Source organism: Leptonychotes weddellii, chromosome 7 (genome assembly GCF_054177405.1).
Source record: "Leptonychotes weddellii isolate Sample4059 chromosome 7, ASM5417740v2, whole genome shotgun sequence".
Classification (NCBI taxonomy): Eukaryota; Metazoa; Chordata; class Mammalia; order Carnivora; family Phocidae; genus Leptonychotes; species Leptonychotes weddellii.
Window position 1 is genome coordinate 88,345,840 of NC_138375.1, and position 18,536 is coordinate 88,364,375.

The 18,536-nt window shown below is 41.9% G+C and overlaps 2 long non-coding RNA genes across 3 annotated transcripts in view; both read left to right on the top strand.

Annotated features, from left to right (window-relative positions):
• The window catches only part of LOC145722674 (uncharacterized), a 68,409-nt gene extending 57,637 nt beyond the window's left edge, over positions 1 to 10,772 (top strand). For both annotated transcript variants that reach the window (XR_014147118.1, XR_014147117.1), the window contains one exon: positions 1 to 10,772. This exon is cut by the window's left edge and continues 20,091 nt beyond it. This is a non-coding gene — a long non-coding RNA (uncharacterized LOC145722674).
• An 821-nt stretch (positions 10,773 to 11,593) lies between these two features.
• The window catches only part of LOC145722675 (uncharacterized), a 71,716-nt gene continuing 64,773 nt past the window's right edge, over positions 11,594 to 18,536 (top strand). Inside the window, exon 1 of the long non-coding RNA XR_014147119.1 lies at positions 11,594 to 13,899. This is a non-coding gene — a long non-coding RNA (uncharacterized LOC145722675). The remainder of the gene's footprint in view (positions 13,900 to 18,536) is intronic.

The window sequence follows — 18,536 nt, forward strand, 5'->3', positions numbered from 1 at the left end:
GAATTGGGCATACAGCCGGAAACTTTAGGTAATGGGAGAGTCCAGCAGGCAGGAGGCCTTCTTCTTAAAGATGTCAGGGCCCCAGAGCATGAGAGCTCCACCAACATGTCACCTAGACCCCCAGCACCACCTTTGCAGTTACCATCCCCAGGTCCTGGCCATCCCGGTGCCCAAACCCTGTGGGGAGGTTAGAATTTCGGGTTGCGGAGTTAGAGTCTGGCCTTCTTTGAACTGTTCCTAGACTAAAAAATATCGGCCATAATGTATATCACCAGACACAAGGCTGGGGGGCGGGGGAGGCAGGGAGATGGCTGCCTTAGAACTGATACAGATAATACTCTTTTCAATTTGCCAGAATCCAAAAAAGGGAGTCAAGACCCGGATTTGCCTCCTTCATCAGTTTTGAGATTATTACTATATTTCTTCCCCATCATCCTTATATCATTGCCAGAGAGAAAAATTGAAATGACTCCTCTTCATCACGTGTATAACTTTTTTCTTTCCCTGTTTCGTTTAAAGGTCGACTCTACTTCTACCCAGACTGTGCATTGCTCTATCCTCTGCGCCTTCTTTCCTTCTCTCCCATTTTGTTATTCCCTCCTCTTTGGCTTCTCCTCCTCCCTGGCCAGTCTATCCCTGCCCTCCCCTCGGCCCTAGCACTCCCCAAGCCCCCCTCTCCTTGTCCTCCTTTTAGTCCTTATTTTCACAGATTAACATATTATAAGTATTAACTGGCAACCACCCTGAAAGGAGATGAGGCAGTGAGAGGAAAGGAAGTATTACTGCCAAGTTTTAACTCATTCCTGCTGCCAAGTCTGTGGCATTTGCCACGGCTGTGAAATTGCAATAAACAAGGGGCTGCACTTATATTTCTAGCCTTCCCTCTATTGGTGCTGAAGACACGAACTGAATGCTGAACACCAGGCCGTCACCTTCTAAATGTATTACAGATTCTTTTGAGAGAATCGAGGGAAGCTCACATTGGGCTGGGGTGGGTGCAGGACTGGGAGCGGAGCCTCTAATAATATAGCTGAAAATAGTAATTCCTTTTATTGAAAGAAATTTGTCATCCTAGTAATTCAGTAATGAGCTGGCCTGACACTGAGGTATAACTTTTCTAAGAATTAACCTGAAGTATATATATCTATATATCTATATCCCTCACATAAGCATATCCCTCACTATAGAAGAAAATGTTTTTAAAAAACACCCTTCGGGGGCACCTGGGTGGCTAAGTCGGTTAAGCGTCTGCCTTCGGCTCAGGTCATGATCCCGGGGTCCTGGGATCGAGCCCCGCATCGGGCTCCCTGCTCCACGGGGAGTCTGCTTCTCCCTCTCTCCCTGCCCCCCACTCGTGCTTGCTCTGTCTCTCTCCCCAGTGCTCCCTCTCAAATAAATAAATAAAATCTTAAACAAACAAACACCTTCATTGTTTTAAGAGAGATGAAGAGTTGAGAATGGTGAAGAAGAATGGTTGTCAAGTGAAGATTGAACAGCCTATGGCATCATTCCCACCTGGCCTAGCAGCTGCGAGTTCTCTGTTGCCATTCATAGGTCAACAGTATTCATTAAGCAGGTATTCTTTTCAGAGTCGGAGGGTACTCGGTACTTGAAGGAAAACACTGTGTCTATGTGCAAATATTCTATCGCTTCTAGCCAGGTGACACACAATACATGTTGCATGTGTGGGCTCTTGCTCTGTGCTAATGCCTACGTATTCTCTCACTGCATCCTCGGGCCAACCCTACAAGGAAAAGAAAATAATTACCCCACTCTAGAAACAGGGACATAGGGACGCCTGTGTGGCTCACTTGGTTAAGCGGCTGCCTTCGGCTCAGGTCATGATCCCAGGGTCCTGGGATCAAGCCCCGAGTCGGACTCCTTGTGCAGCGGGGAGTCTGCTTCTCTCTCTCCCTCTGCCTGCTGCTCCCCCTGCTTGTGCTCTCTCTCTCTGTCAAATAAATAAATAAAATCTTTAAAAAAAGTAGAAACAGGGACATAGAAGCTTAGAGAGGTTAGGTAAAATGCCAAAGTCACAGAAGTGGCCACATATCCAGGTTTTCAATAAATGCCTTTAAATTTTTTAATCTTTCAGTTTTCTTTAAACGTTATAAAGGTAGTCCATGCCTGGGTCCGCAGCGAGCCATCCGGAGCCATCGTTAAGGGCTGCTGAGCAGGTGGGCTCTGCTGCCTCGCACATGTGGCTTCCATCTCCAGGTCCACAGCAGAGGCTCGTGTTTGCATTTTTTCCAGCCCTCAGGAAGGGGAGTCGGGTGCATTTTTCTTTAAGAACCAGAAATTGAGCTCTCGCTATGCTTGGAAGCACTCATATCCCATTTACCCAAACTTGGTTCCATGCCACACCTAGCTTCAGGGGAGGCTGGGGAATATCGGTTCTAGCTGAGAATCTGTGCGCCCAGCTAAAACAGTGGTGTGTGTTGTGCTGGGAGCTGTCAGGTGTTCTCGGTTGCTAAAGGAAGGAGAATGTGGGGCGAGGGAGAGGGCAGGCAGTTAGCAGGCAATTAACAGACTATCAGAGTGATAGCCTGAAATTTTGCCCTTAAAATGAAAGAGTTAGAGCTATTCAAATAGTATAAGGAAGGTCTTAGAAGAAGTCTGTAAGGGACTTAGTCAATTTTCAAGCTATATATAAATGTCCATGAAATATTATTCAAGCAGGTCAAGGACCTCTACTTGGGCCTGATTCTAGCACTAACTAGCTGTGTGACCTTGGACACATTGCCAGTAATTAGTTTCTCTCAGCCTATTTTCTCATCGGTGATTTTGTCCTGATATTATCAGCCCCAACTGTTGATAAGGATAAGGATTAAATGTAATATCCATAGACAGATCTTGGCACAGAGTACTTGCTCAAAATTATAGCTCTTTATTACTGTTCAGTCAATACACTTTCCATACTCTTTGATACACAGGAGGAGAGAGGAGACAGAAGTAGGGTTTGGCAAGCGGGGCATTTGTGTACAGATGAGAGCTAGCCTAAGTAACTGGAGTGGCAGAATAGTTGGGACTTCCAAACAAGCAAAATATATTTATATCCTAAATTAACAGTAACTATTAGTAAGCTCAATCAGAGTTAGCAAGGTATTATATCTTTTCTTGGTATTCTGTTTTTTGTTTTTTTTTTTAAGATTTTATTTATTTATATGAGAGAGGGAGAGAGAAAGAGAGCGTGCGCGAGCAGGGGAGGGGTGGGGGGAGGAGCCGACTCCTGCCTCCAAGTGAGGAGCCTGACTGGAGGCTGGTCCCAGGACCCTGAGACCATGACCTGAGCCAAAGTCAGACCCTTAACCATCTGAGCCACCCAGGCACCCCGGTATTCTGTTTTCATCTGAGAACATCTTTATTTTGTCTTCATTCCTGAAGAATATTTTTGCTGGATATAGAATTGGGGGTCTTTCAGCACTTTAAAGATTTCTCTTGGCCTCTTGTTTCTGACAAGAAGTCAGCCTTAATTCTTACTGTTGTTTCCCAGTGTGTAATGTGTTATTTTTCTCTAGCTGCTTTCAAGATTTTCTCTTTATCTTTTCTCAGAAGTTTGTCTATGATGTACATAGAGTATAATTTTTTTTTTAAATGTATCCATCTTATGGTTTGTTAAGTTTCTTGCATCTGAAAATCTATGTTTTTCACCAGATTTTGGCAATTTTGGTCATTTCTTCAAATATTTTTTTCTGCCCCATTCTCTTTCTCCTCAACTTTTGGGACACTAGTTTCACATGTGCTAAACTTTCTGTTATTGTCCTACAGATCCCTGAGGATCTGTTCATGGTTTGTTTTTTTTTTCCTCTCTGTTCTTTAGAATGAATAATTTCTATTGATTGATCTTCAAATTCACTGACACTTTCCTTTGGTCTCCTCTATTCTTCTACTAAGTCCAGCCAATGAATTTTTATTTTAGATATTTTATCTCTCATTTTTAGGCCTTCCATTTGATTCATTTTTTTATAGTTTCTATTTCCCTACTGAGACTTTTTTTGAGAGAGAGAGAGAGAGAAGGCACATGTATGCAAGCTGGGATGAGGATGGGGTAGGAACAGAGGGAGAGGGAAAGAGAATCCTAAGCAGGCTCCACACTGGGCAATGCAGGGCTGATCTCATGATCCTGAGATCATGACCTGAGCTGAAATCAAGAGTCAGATGCTTAACTGACTGAGCCACCCAGGTGCCCCTCTACTGAGATTTCTTATTTGTTCATTCATTAAAAGCGTTTTTACCTTTATGTCCTTACGTATAGTTATAACAGCTGTTTTTTAACTCTTTGCTAATTTCATAATGTAGGTCATCTTTGGATTGATCTTCATTGATTCCATTTTCTCCAAGTCACATTTTCTAATATATTTATACATTAGGACTGTATCCTGGGCATTGAATGATATATATAAAGACCCTGGATTCTGTGATTCTGTTTTGTCCTTCTGAAAGTTATTGGCTTTTGTTTTGTTGTGTTTTTTTTTATTGTTATGTTAATCCCCATACATTCCATCACTAGTTTTAGATGTAGTGTTCCATGATTCATTGTTTGTGCATAACACCCAGTGCTCCATGCAGGACGTGCCCTCTTTAATACCTATCACCAGGCTAACCCATCCTCCCCCACCTCCCCTCTAGAACCCTCAGTTTGTTTTTCAGAGTCCATCGTCTCTCATGGTTCGTCTATCCCTCCAATTTCCCCCCCTTCATTCTTCCCCTCCTGCTATCTTCTTTTTTTTTTTTTCTTAACATATATTGCATTATTTGTTTCATAGGTACAGATCTGAGATTCAACAGTCTTGCACAATTCACAGCGCTTACCAGAGCACATACCCTCCCCAGTGTCTTTCACCCAGTCAGCCCATCCCCCCCACCCCACCCCCCACTCCAGCAACCCTCAGTTTGTTTCCTGAGATTAGAATTCCTCATATCAGTGATGTTTTGTTTTCTTTTTAATAAAACAGCAGCTAACTTGCTTGGACAGCAACTGAAGTCTCATTTAGCACTTCCAGTCTCACCTGGGCTGCTTGGAGTCTGCCCTATGTGTAAGTAGTTCAGGGATCATCTAGAGACCTGGCAGAGTTCATACACAAAATTTGGAGCTCTCACTCTCTCTGACTCTCTCTTTTTTGAGGCATCTGCCACTTCACTTTTATTTTTTTTAATTATTTTTTTATTTTTTTAAAGATTTTATTTATTTATTTGAGAGAGAGAGAATGAGAGAGAGCACATGAGAGGGGGGAGGGTCAGAGGGAGAGGCAGACTCCCCGCCGAGCAGGGAGCCCGATGCGGGACTCCATCCCGGGACTCCAGGATCATGACCTGAGCCGAAGGCAGTCGCTCAACCGACTGAGCCACGCAGGCGCCCTGCCACTTCACTTTTAGACTGCTATGGTAGCTCTGAACTCTTTCCTCTTATTCTTCAAGCCGGTAGGACTTCAGATCTTCTGTCCTAGTGTTAACTGCTCTGCTCAGCATGGACTAGGGCCTGTCCTTAGGTAAATAGCTATAAAAAATGAGAAAGTCATCCAGTACCATTCTTTCCTCCAATTGTTGGCTCCATTCCCATGTCTGCTTTTGGTTGCTCTCCAGTGCCTTCAGCTATTTGTTTATTTATATTTTGTACAGTAGTTATAGTTGTTATCCACAGTCCAAAGAAAACAAGAGGGTTGGTCCAATAAGGGCTCCTCTTCCATTATCAGAAGCTAAAGCGCTTGCTACGTTGTAAAGCACAGGAAGATGCAAATAAGTGTGGTGGATTAAAGAGGTTCAGAGACTTTATAACCCTTCTTATCGAGACATGGCATCTATGTTCCTTTCCCTGGAATCTGTGTGGACTCTTCTTTGACAAATGGAATTTGATGGAAGCAGCCCTGCGTCAGTTTGGGTCAACATTTATTTAAGAGAATCTGTATCTTCTGGTTTCTCTTCTTGGGCATACTCTTTCCTAGAGCCCTCAGTTGCCATGTAAGAAATATGACTGTACTGAGGCTTCCATACTGTGAGCAAGCCCAGACTAACTATATGGAGAGGGTATGTGGAGAAACAAAGTCAGGTATGTATCTTGGAGAGGAGGGAGGGAGAAAAAGACAGAGACTCAGACAGCCACTAGCTTTCCAGCTCCTAGTCTCCTCAGTTATCCCGGCTGAGGTCTTAGGCGTCATAAAGAAGAGATGAGCCATTCTCATTGTCCTGTCTGTATTCCTTACTGCAAAATCATGACGTATATAATACTAATAATAAATTATTGTTTTGAGCCTCTAAGTTTTAGAGTAGTTTGTTACATAGCAATAGTTAACCAGAATATTGACAAGTTCATATTGGTTTCGATAATGAATAAAGTTTTTTTATAGAAAAGGCTCAACTGCCTATATTATATCTAAGACATTAGTGTTCACAGTCAGAGTAAATCTACATGTTGAATCTGCACTACCCTAATTTTCCCCTCTTAGCTGCTTCTGGAATTATAAGCACAGCATCTCAGGAGAAAATAACTAGGCATTAGGGGTTATACTTTGCAAATCAACTTGTTTTTATTGTGGCAAAAGCAGTGGTGCCATATTGATAGATGAAGAAACTGAGAAGCAGTTTAACTAAGGATAAGTGGCTGGAGTGGGGTCACCATGGCAGTGCTAGGATTTGAATTGAGTGTTCCCAAATTCACTGCTTAGTTCAGAGAACATATTGATTGATTATTGATTGATTTCTGACAAGTTAGATCAATAAGTGTAGATGAATTCAAAATAGCTACTATTATTCAATTGTGAGTCCTAAAAGGAAAATCAAAGAGAAGACTTTGGGTCTCCTTTTTTGCACTGATCCTGTTAACATCAATTAGACTGTGTCCTGCTATGATATTCTAATTTTTAGCACAAGGAGAAAGTGAATTGATTTCACGGTTGATATCTCTTAACATTTAAAAGGAAATACTTCTATTGAAAATATGGGCACCTTAACCGTACAATAAATGGCTTGACATTTGTGAGAGCAAAATAGTCAATATAAGCAGAATTTTCATATTGAAAAATAAATCATTAACCTAGATATTTCTAAGTTCAATTTCAAAAAACTTGAATATGTCATTAATATATTTTTCCTTCTGCTTTCTCTTGATTAAGGCAGGTTCTATCACAAAGGAGTTGACTGCTTTCCCTAGTATCTCTGACTCCCAGATAAACTAATAGTCCCCCTTCTTCCCTCCCTCCTCACTGTTTTAGTACAAAGAAGTAGGACTCTCTCCCATAATGAACAGGATCAATTTGGAGACACAAGTTCCATCATGTATCTTGATGCAGCAAGTAAACATCAGGCCCTTACAGAGGCGTTCTATGAAAGACTATGTTCTTTCTTTTGAGTGCCTTGACAATAGAAATGAAACCAGGATGGGAATTAATTTATAGGGTCCACTCCCAAATTACCATGTTACCATGTCAAATTCTTTGATGTTTCTCCATTAACAGGTAAAATCTCATTCTCCTCCCCTTAAATGTGAGTTGGCTTTAGTCTCTCATTTTCAATGAATAGAACATAACAGAAATGATGCTTTGTGACTTCTGAAGCTAGCTTGGAAAAGACAGCACATGTGGTTCACTCTGCCTGGAACGCTCAGCCCACCCTTACCTCCAAGCCAGTTAGGTAACTCCTGCTGACTGAAGAGCTGGGATATACAAGGTGAGCGTGTGTGTATGTGTGCACAGATGTGCATGTTTGAGATGAGATGCAAAACCGTTTGGAGCACCGTATTCTACAGGGCCTAATGATCTTTTCAAAGACCTGAATTCGCCAAATTTTCTACTCAAGAATGTACATCATTGAGTAGCCTTTGCTGTTTCTTCTCTACTCCAGCCTCATCTTCAGCTTTAGACTCAACTCTTCCTGTGAAGGAGGTGCTAGGGAGGAGTAAGAGATGGGGTCTGTGCAAAACAAACCCAGTGTTCTCCCAAAGGATGAATCCCCTTTTAGTCATTGACTTCTTGAAGAAAAGAGTCTCTGGCTCCTGCTCTCCGAAATGAACCTGACTGAAGGACATTTCTACTTTCTTTATGCCCCAGAAGCTTTGAAAAATGGTGCATATTTAGTTGCCAAAATAGTCCAAAATTCCCTAGTGTGTTTGGAAACTAGAAATCTGGATGGATAAAAGGGAAATAGAAGAAAACTCAACATTTTAATGGCCATAAAGACAGTGTAAGAGCCCTCATTTGGGTTGCTTAAGAACAGGGATTGAATATAAATCCAGGGAATTATCCAGGTTCTTTGTGAGGATTGGCAAGGCCACATTTGGAATACTATGCACAATTCAAGTCACCTTATTATAAAAGGATATTATAGAAATGGAGAAGGTACAACAGAGGGCAAGAGAACCACCTGGGGATTTAAGGATCTTAGCTAATCAGAATGGTATTCTTTGGCAAAGGAGAGATTAAGTGGGAACTCATTAAAGTATAGACAATTCTGAAGGGAATAGAGAGGATAATTGTTTCAAGGCTATTTGAGTTAGTGTCAAATACAAGAACAAGGGGTTGGTAACTTAAGCTAAGAAAGTGAATTTAGACAGGCATTTTCTGAATTGAGTGTAAACGATATAAAACAAAGGACGGAGGATGATAAAAATAAGAGGCATAGATTGAGGAAACATGTAATTTTTCCAATTTGGTTTGTTTGCATTAAATAATGAAGAGTGATTTTTTTTTCTTTTCCACTTTGAACAATTATATCAGCAGTGTTAAAATTAAAAAGTGTTAGAGTGGCAATTTATAATTTTAAAGGATCTACAGGGGAAGTTGCTAACTCCAGAGAAAGAATGCACGTTTAGAGCTTCTGGGCTTTTCTCTGCCTCAAAAAGTCATAGGTTTCTGACTTGAACCTGCCACAAGACCACGTTACTGTTCAGTTTTGCACTGCTAGTCCTGATGAAATTCTACATTTGTTCAGGCTATCACATATCCAAAACAATGATTTCCAGTGTGATAGATAATATTTTACTTAGGTAAATATTTGGGGGGGAGGGAGGAAATAATTACATAGTACATTAAAAAATATTGACTATAAGTAGTGGTTTGGTTCATCCTGATCTTGAGAATTATATGCAGTTCAGATGACATTTATGAAGCACCGGCTTTGTGCTAGGCCCTACAGAAGATTCAGTGCCTGCATATAAAGTGGCTGATAGGTATTTGCTGAATGGACACCATCCCTACCCTCAGTGAACTTGGGTAACATCATGACAGTGGTACCAACAGTGAGGGAATAAGCATTGTAGTGGGTAACAGAGGAGGAATCCTTTGAGCTGTAGATAACAGGATAGTGATGAAGAGACAGGCTTTGTGGGGTGCCCCGGTGGCTCTATCTGTTGAGCATCTGATTCTTGATTGCAGCTCAGATCATGATCTCAGGGTCCTGAGATTGAGCCCTGTGTTGAGCTCCACCCTGGGCATGGAGCCTGCTTGGGATCCTCCCTCTCCCTCTGCCCCTCCCCCTGGCTTGTGCCTCTCTCTCTCTCTCTCTCTCTAAAAAAAGAGAGAGAGAGAGAGAGAGGCTTTGGGGTCAGTTTGAAACCCTGCTGTACTGCTGGCTGTGTCATTTTGAGCAATTTACTTCTCTGCCCTTCAGTTTCTTCATTTATAAAACGAAGGTGATAGGACTCCCCTCTTGGAGTTTGAGTGAGGATTGTAGTGAATTGATACACATAAATTACAGATTACTAGAACATAGTGGGTGCTAAAAAAAGGCAGCTGCATTTATGAGGATAAAGGAACAGAATGGACAAAGACCACAGAATAGGAAGCAGATTTATCTAATGTGTTTAGCAGGTTCATAGATGGAAGAGGGGTGTTACTTTAATTCTCTAAACTTCTGTTTCTTCATCGGTAGAATGGGGATAATAGTACCTATCTCATAGTGTTGTTGCATGCAATATAAAGTGCTTAGCACAGTGACTTGCAATCAGTAAGTACTCAATAAGCATTAACTGTTTTTGTTATTGTTCCAACCTGCTTCAACAAGAAATGTGAAGCAAGACTGGTGTTGAACTAGCTTCGTCCCTCTTTTTCTGTGTTTTGTCAGTCTTTTAAAAGGAAAAGGTAAGTGATTCAGCCAGCAAAATCACGTTTATTCAAGAATAGCATAAAAATTGCTATTTGGGACAAGCAAACTATGGCAAACCATAGGCAAGTCTGGAGAACAAAGAAGACCGTCCTTTTATAGAGGAAAGGGAAATTGGGAGAGCTTGTTTTGAACAAAAGTTCACGGGAGGAAAATGAGAGTTTGAAGTGATGACGACTTCTTATTGGCTGCAGGCGAGGGTAACTTGCTTTTGCTGGACCAAGAAGAAATCTTCCTTCTTCCTGCTGGACTATGCAAACTGCAGTGAGTGGCACATGTATTTGAGAGCCTTCCCTTCATGGCTTCCCACCTCCAATTTTGAGTTAGGTTTCCTTAACACATTTTCAAAGTTTTTACAAAATGACTGGAAAATAAACTAGCTTTTTTGCCCACCCCCGTCCACTTCCCTTACTGCTATTCTTCTTCTTCTTCTTTTTTTTAAAAGATTTTATTTATTTATTTGACAGAGAGAGACATAGCGAGAGAGGGAACACAAGTAGGGAGAGTGGGAGAGGGAGAAGCAGACTCGCCGCGGAGCAGGGAGCCCGATGCAGGGCTCGATCCCAGGACCCTGGGATCATGACCCGAGCCGAAGGCAGACGCTTAACGACAGAGCCACCCAGGCACCCCTGTTATTCTTCTTATATGTTACTGAATAAACAATGAAGTCTTCCTGCAGAGTTTCAGTCTCTCAGTTGTGAGGTATGTTAAAATGAAGTAGCACAGACTCACATGTCACTATATACCCAATAACAATTCATGGGAGGCAAGTTGTTTGTTTTGTTTTGTTCCTATAGATTATAATCTGTAGCATGGATATTCTGGCAGGAGAGCATCCATTATTTCATTAAGAGGTAGAAAAATTTTTGATGCATTCTAATACATTATACTTGTTATTCTTTTTGTTGCTCAGATTTCACCTTTAAGAAGTGGGAGCCCCTTTCAGTTGGCTCCTATGTCTTTTGACATGCACTTGATTGCCTTCCAATAGTTTTCTTGCTTTCTGGTATGACAAGGTATTTCAGGCTCACCCTGTACAGTCCTGGAATAAATCACATTTCCAAGGAGCGCTGATTCCTTTTAGTAGGAAATTGCATTTAAAAACACAATCTGGGGCCTCCTGGGTGGCTTAGTTGGTTAAGTGTCCAACTCTTGATCTCAGCTCAGGTTTTATCTCTGGGTCATGAGTTCAAGCCCCGTGGTGGAGCATACTTAAAAAGAAAAGGAAAGAAAAGAAAAGAAAAGAAAAAAAAAAAAGATTAGTAAAATAAAATAATAATAATAATAATAATAATAACACAACCTGGGCACTAGGTTGCTCGTTGCTACTGGGTTGGCCATTGTTTCTGGCAGATTAGGTTTTATTTATTTATTTATTTATTTTTAAAGATTTTATTTATTTATTTGGCAGAGAAAGATAGCAAGAGAGAGAGCACAAGCAGGGGGAGCACCAGGCAGAGGGATAGAGAGAAGCAGGCTCCCCAGTGAGCGAGGAGACCAAAGCAGGCTCATACTGGGTTTGATACCAGGACTCTGGGATCATGACCTGAGCCAAAGGCAGATGCTTAACCAATGGAGCCACCCAGGCACCCTGCAGACTAGGTTTTAAATACCTTTGGAAAAGCAAAGGCCAAGAACTGGAAGGCTTCAGTAACAAGTTACCCTGATAACTAATTTCATTTGCTCTCCCAGTAAAAATAGTTTTCAAATATCATCAGAATATCTGAACATTAACTTCTTTAAACTGGTGTTAAGAATATAAAACATCGTAAAGAATTAGAAGTTGCCCAAGAGAAGTGAAGAACAAACTAGATTGGGAGGTATAGGGTCATAACTGAGGTGGGAGGCAGGTGAGGGTTCTGGAAAATAGAGGGCAGGAAAGAAGGACCTAGAACTTCTTTTTCAGCTGTGGATATTGTTTTGTTTTGTTTTTAAGATTTATTTATTTTTAGAGAGAGAGCATAAGCAGGAGGGACAGAAGGAGAGGGACAAAGAATCTCAAGCCGACTCCACACTGAGCATGGAGCCTGACTTGGGGCTCTATCTTACGACTCAAATCACTACCTGAGCCGAAACCAAGAACCATGCTTAAGCTGTGGATATTGTTAATCAGGACCAGTCTTACAAAAGCACAGATAATGTGGGTACATGTCTACTTATGGCCTTATTTGGCCCCCAAATACCTCTCTCTTCCACCCAGGATCTCACCTGGACTCAAATTCTACTCTAATGTATAGAGCAATGTTTCTCAACACTGATCTTTGGCAAAATTTTGAAGAATTTACAGCACAATGAAAAAAAAGGAAAATCATAGGTTTGACACTGTGCTCTCTTAGAAAGCATCCTTCAAACTTCATTCTGAAAATATGTGTTTCCTATTTGGGGGAGGTTTTTTGCTGTTGTTAAATGCTCTTTCTCACGTGAAATTATGGTGATGATAGATGGCAATCTTTGATGTTTTTATTAACTTGGCAAATCTTTGTTTCACAAATCTATCTTTTGAAATATGAATGGTCTGTGAAATTTAAAATCGTGGGACCCATCAGGGCCATTATGTGAAATGGTACTGCCACCAGGGAAAGAAAGGGAGTACAGTTGTTGGAGAAGATAAAGGAAAGTTTCTCCTTGGGTTTGAGAGGACAAAATCCATGTTGGTGTGTGGAAAGTGAGGGTGAAAACAGGGTGGTGGGGTTGAGAGGGGTTAAGTCTTGGTTGAACAAGAGCCAGCAAAGGGTCCTACAAAGAAAAGCAGACCCAGGAGGGGGTTGAATAGGAGTCTAGCTGAGGAGGGAAGCCTGGGGACAATTGACAACTTTGGGTGTCTCCCCACTTACCCCCCTGTTCAATTCAGCTGAAAAGCATTCACTGGGAAACCAAAGGCCTGAGAGACCTAAGCACTAGGGATTCAAAACGAATGTCACACAGTTCCTGCGCCTGAGGAAGTCACAGAGCTGCTACGAGAGTCTGTGATTAAGCCAGGGAACGCCAGGGTGGTTAGGACAGGGCAGCACCTTGTTCCGCTCACCCTACATTTCTGCAGCCCATTCTCCACCCGTCTTCCTTTCATCCACCCCACCGGCCCCACCCCAGAGAGAAAAGAGTTCTCTTAATTTGGGCGTGAAATTGGTAAAAAGACAAAACAAAACAATTAAAACAGTTTTACTGTCCTCCATGTTGTCTTAGATGGGAGCCGGTTAGGCACTGGGATTACATAACCGTGGTCCGTACCCTTCTGGGGCGCACAGATTGCTGGTGGAATGGACACGTGGAAGACAAACACAAGCCTCAGAGAGAGATGTGCAGAGATGTACAACGGGATCACCGCAGGATGAGGGAGAGAGGGCTGGGCGCTGAGCCAGTCGGCTTGGAACACGGAAACTCTGCCTCAGAGAAGGCCAGGCTCTCTTCACCGCCTCAAGCCTTTGATCTTGCCACCCGCCCCACCTCAGCAGAGAACCCCATCTCCGTCGAAAAAGCGGCCCCCTTCTCCTGGCGAAACTACCACTGCGGAGATCCTCGCCCACCTTACGGCCCTTCCCGGCATTCTCCGGGAGGCGGGCGGCTCCTGGCCCTGCACATGCGCTCTGCAGCGCTTACCACCTCCTGTCTCAGCCTTGCGGACGCCCACGCCCCTTCGGGAAGGAGCGGCTGGCCCTCTCGGAGAGGACACGCTGGTGCAAACCCACAGCCCTGGGGTTTTCCAGTGCTTCCCGGTGGGTGGCAGCAGGTAGGGACTGGGGCCCGCCCCCACCCCCCACCCCGCAGCCAGCCACTCTCTTGCGGGAGCAGGACAATTCCATTTCTGAGGTAAGCGTTGGCACCGTGTTCCAGAGGTCCAGGGGGATTCAGCTCTGGTTGACACCCGGCACCTTTTATTGCTGCTTGCCCTTTTCCTGTACCTTTCCCCACTGCCCTACCACAATGCCCCCTTCTCCTCATGGAAACACTTGTCCATGAATCCTTATTTCAGGCGCTGTTTCTGGGGAACCCAAACTGAGATGCCGCCCTGGAGCTCGTGTTTGTCTTGCCAAAGCCACTGAATACCTCCCTGTTTCTAGCTCCAGTGGGCACCTTTCAGCCCTTGTTTTACCTGATCAATGGCAGAAGTGGCCGCTGATGACCACCTTCTCCTTCATGAAACACTCTGATACCGTGTACTCCTGGTGTGCCTCATAACTCCTGCCGTGCCTTTCCAGTTTCTTTTATGGACTTCCTTTTCTTCTTCTTTTTACTTTTTTTGTAAAATCATCTTTGTTGAGCTGTAATTCACATACCATACAATTCACCCATTTAAAAAGGGACCATTCAGTGGTTTTTAGTATATTCATTGAGTTGTTCAGCCATTACCATAATCAATTTTATGACCTTCTTGTCACTCCAAACAGAAACCTGGTATCCATTAATAGTCACTCCTTATTTTTTGTCCCTCTAAGCCCAAAGCAAGTACTAATACAGTCTCTGTCTCTGTGGATTGGCCTATTCTGGGCATTTCATATAAATGAAATTGTACACAGTACGGTGATTCATGACTGGCTTTTTTCACTTAACATAATGTTTTCAAGGTTTATTCATGTTGTAGTATGTGTCAGTACTTCATTCCTTTTTATAGCTGAATAATAATCCATTGTGTGGACATACCACATTTTATTTATCCATCTACCTGTTGATGGACTTTAAGCTGTTTCCACTTTATGGCTATTATTGTTTCTGTAGTGTAGCGGTTATCACGTTCGCCTGACACTTTATGGCTATTATGAATAATGCTGTTATGAACATTTATGTACAAGTTTTTGCATGGACGTTTTCATTTCTCTAGGGTATATATCTCACAGTGGACTAACTGGGTCATACGGTAGCTATGTTTAACATTTTGAGGAACTACCAGACTGTTTTCTACAGAGGCTGCACCATTTTGCATTCTTACCAGCCATGTATGGGAGTTCGCACTTCTTCATATCCTCACCAACACTTGTTACTACTGTCTTTTTTATTCTAGCCATGCTAGTGTGTATATAGTGGTATCTCATTGTAGTTTTGATGTATTTCTCTAATGGATAAGGATGAACATTTTCTATGTGATTCCTGGCCATTTGGATATCCTCTTTGGAGAAATGTCCTTTGTCCATTGTCTTGTTTTGTAAATGTTGGTATTGCTCTGGGTTCATTCAGTGTAGATCCTTTTTCTCTTCTGCCTATGCACATACATACTAATGCCCACTTCTTATTTGTTCCCTATTCACTTATTCAATCATGTTTTCATTCAACAAGCATTTGTTAAGTTCTTAAAATGTACCAAGCGCTGTGCTTAGTGTTGAAGCCAAACAGCTGTGAATAAACACATTAGGTCCTTGCTAATGAGAAACTTGCATTCTTATGGGGAATGAATACATTAAATAAAGAAGCAAATAAGTAAGATAATGTAAGATAGTGGAAGAGCCATTATATCACTATGCTAGAGTGGTAAAAAGAGTACTGGTGGTTGGGTCGGGGGGGTGGGCATCATTTAAGACTGGGTGATTGGGGAGCGCCTGTCTTAGGAGATGATATTTGAGCTGAGACCTACATGTAACAAAAAAGCAAACCATGAGGAAAATAAAAGTGAGCATCCCAGGCAGAGGGAAGGAAGTAGGGGAATGAACTTTGTTCAGGAGCAGTGAGAAGACCACTGTGTCTGGAGCATGGTGAGCAAAAGGGAGAATGGCCGCAGGTCCTTCTTTGTGAAGGACAGTCAAGAAAAAGCTGACTAGACCTAGAACTCCTGGAATTATTCCTACTATGATTTTGGAGGGAACAGTCAATAAACCACCAGAATGCAGGTGTCCTTCAAGACAGAAATTAAAACTTCGCTTTGCCTTCTCCATATCCTAATTATAACTCTTTCTGCATAGAAGTAAAAAAAGATACTATACCTGAGAACAGTTAATAAATAAAAAAACTGGCACGAACCATTACTTTGTTTAAAATAGAAAAATAAAACCTAAACCAGCACTACAAGGTGACAATTTATGATGTTGGAAATGTCTTCAGAAGTCTTTTTAGAGTTCTGTGTTGAATGTTTATGGGAGGTGTAAAATTCTTATAATGCCAGCATTTTATGAACAGTGCAGTTGGCAACTCCTTTCAGCTTGATCCCTGCTTTCAGGAAATGTGGATTTTCCTTCATTTATTTATATTGTTCCCAGTCCATCAAAAATAGACAAGATGTAACAGGACAGTCCTTTTGCACCATTCTTTTTGGAAATAATTGCCAGAAGCACTTTAGGGTTGTCAGAGCCCCACTGATGTGACTCCTGAGCGGTCCTCTGTTTTAAAAAGCTTACACTTCCCGCTCATCTTTGTATTCCTCTCCCATTTCCAGCACAGGGAGGATAATCAGAATGGGAGAAGCAGCCCTTTAAAATTCAGTGCCATGGAGAGGGCAAGAAGAGGGGTGAAAAAGATATATACAGAACCCCTGGAAGAAAAGGGACGCATGGACTCCCTCTGTTTACGAATGAGCTTTATGAAAGAGTTAGGAAAAAGCTTGGGTTTACCAGATATGTGGAACCATATGCATGCATTAATTAAAGAAACGTGAAGGAGGAGGAGGGGATCTGAGAAAATAACAAAGCTGCAGTGTATGCGTGCAATGATTTTTCATTCTGTTTCGCTTCAGCTCTGCCCCTGCAACAGAGGATCTAATCAATCTGCCGGCTATTAAGTTTGTTAATTGATAATGCATACTAATTAGGCTGTGCGCAGTTACTTAAGAGACTTTGCTAAGGTGATTGTAGGCACAAGTCCAAATGGAGTTTAAAGTATTCTGTGTGAGGTTAAAACCCATCAACCAGAATAGATGGATTTTATATTATAACAGAAGGCACAACATACCCATAAGTATTTAATGTATTGCACAGTTATCCATTATTACATATTTTAACTCTACAAAATAATTAAAAATGTAAAAACAGCTACTAAAAACTATAACTAAATCACATTGGTGAGTGTTTGAAGAAGTGTCAATGAGAGAGCGCTATTTTCTCATCAAGGTAAATGTTTAATTTTCGCATTTATATTTGGGAATAGTTACGGTTAGCAGGGAGGAGGCTTTGTGAGAAGCAGGACTTACTGAACTGTGTGGACACCAGAGTCACTAAACAGCCTCAAATGTCAAATTGTGATGCCCACGTTTCAAAGGTCAACACTCTAGAGGCTGCCCAGTTGACCCATAGAAACACATTATCTGGGAGCTCAAGGTTGAAACATGTTTATCAACCATAAAATTAACTGCCGGTCCTGTAGTTTGTACCCTTCCTTTGGAATGCTATTACTTTGAGAATGGACTGACAGGGACCTCCAGCATCCTGCAGATGTCCCTTGAGAAAATGTTCTTAAGGAGGATGACTCATCCCTCTCTATGTTTTGGAGAATGAATCAGTTCCAGTTTAAGCCCAAGAGATATGCCTAGTTGGGTCCAAAAAGATTTCTCCAGATCAGAGTGACGTCTCACTCTATTCTGGTAAATTTCTTAGAGGTTCAGATGGACCAAGAACCAGCTACTAGCTCAGAAATCAAATCACAAGGCTGACCTAGAGGAGATCAGATTTCCCCATAAGGCCTTGAAATCTCCCTGTTCCTGTGGAAGATTCAGAGACTAACTTCATGGACTTTTTATTCTTTTATTCATTCATTCATTCATTTAGCAGTTATCTCTTGAGTAGATTATATGTTCCAGGTACTGTGCTATGTACTAGGGATACCAGTGATGAACAAGATAGACAAAGTCCCCTTCACATAGCTTAGAGTCCAGTGCATCTAGCATATATTGCCAGAGGGAGCTTTTTATTTTTATTTTTAAATTTTATTTTATTATGTTAGTCACCATACAGTACATCATTAGTTTTTGATGTAGTGTTCCATGATTCATTGTTTGCATATAACACCCAGTGCTCCATGCAGCATGTGCCCTCCTTAATACCCATCACCGGGCTAACCCATCCCCCATCCCCTCCCCTCTAAAGCCCTCGGTTTGTTTCTCAGAGTCCGTAGTCTCTCATGGTTCGTCTCCCCCTCCAATTTCCCCTCCTTCATTTTTCCCTTCCTACTATCTTTTTTTTTTTTTTAAACATATAATGGTATTATTTGTTTCAGAGGTACAGGTCTGTGATTCATCAGTCTTACACAATTCACAGCGCTCACCATAGCACATACCCTCCCCAATGTACATCACCTAGCCACCCCATCCCTCCCACCCCCACCACTCCAGCAACCCTGAATTTGTTTCCTGAGATTAAGAATTCCTCATAACAGTGAGATCATATGATACTTGTCTTTCTCTGACTGACTTATTTCGCTTAGCATAATACCTTCTAGTTCCATCCATGTTGTTGCAAATGGCAAGATTTAATTTTTTTTGATGGCTGCATAATATTCCATGGTATATATATACCACATCTTCTTTATCC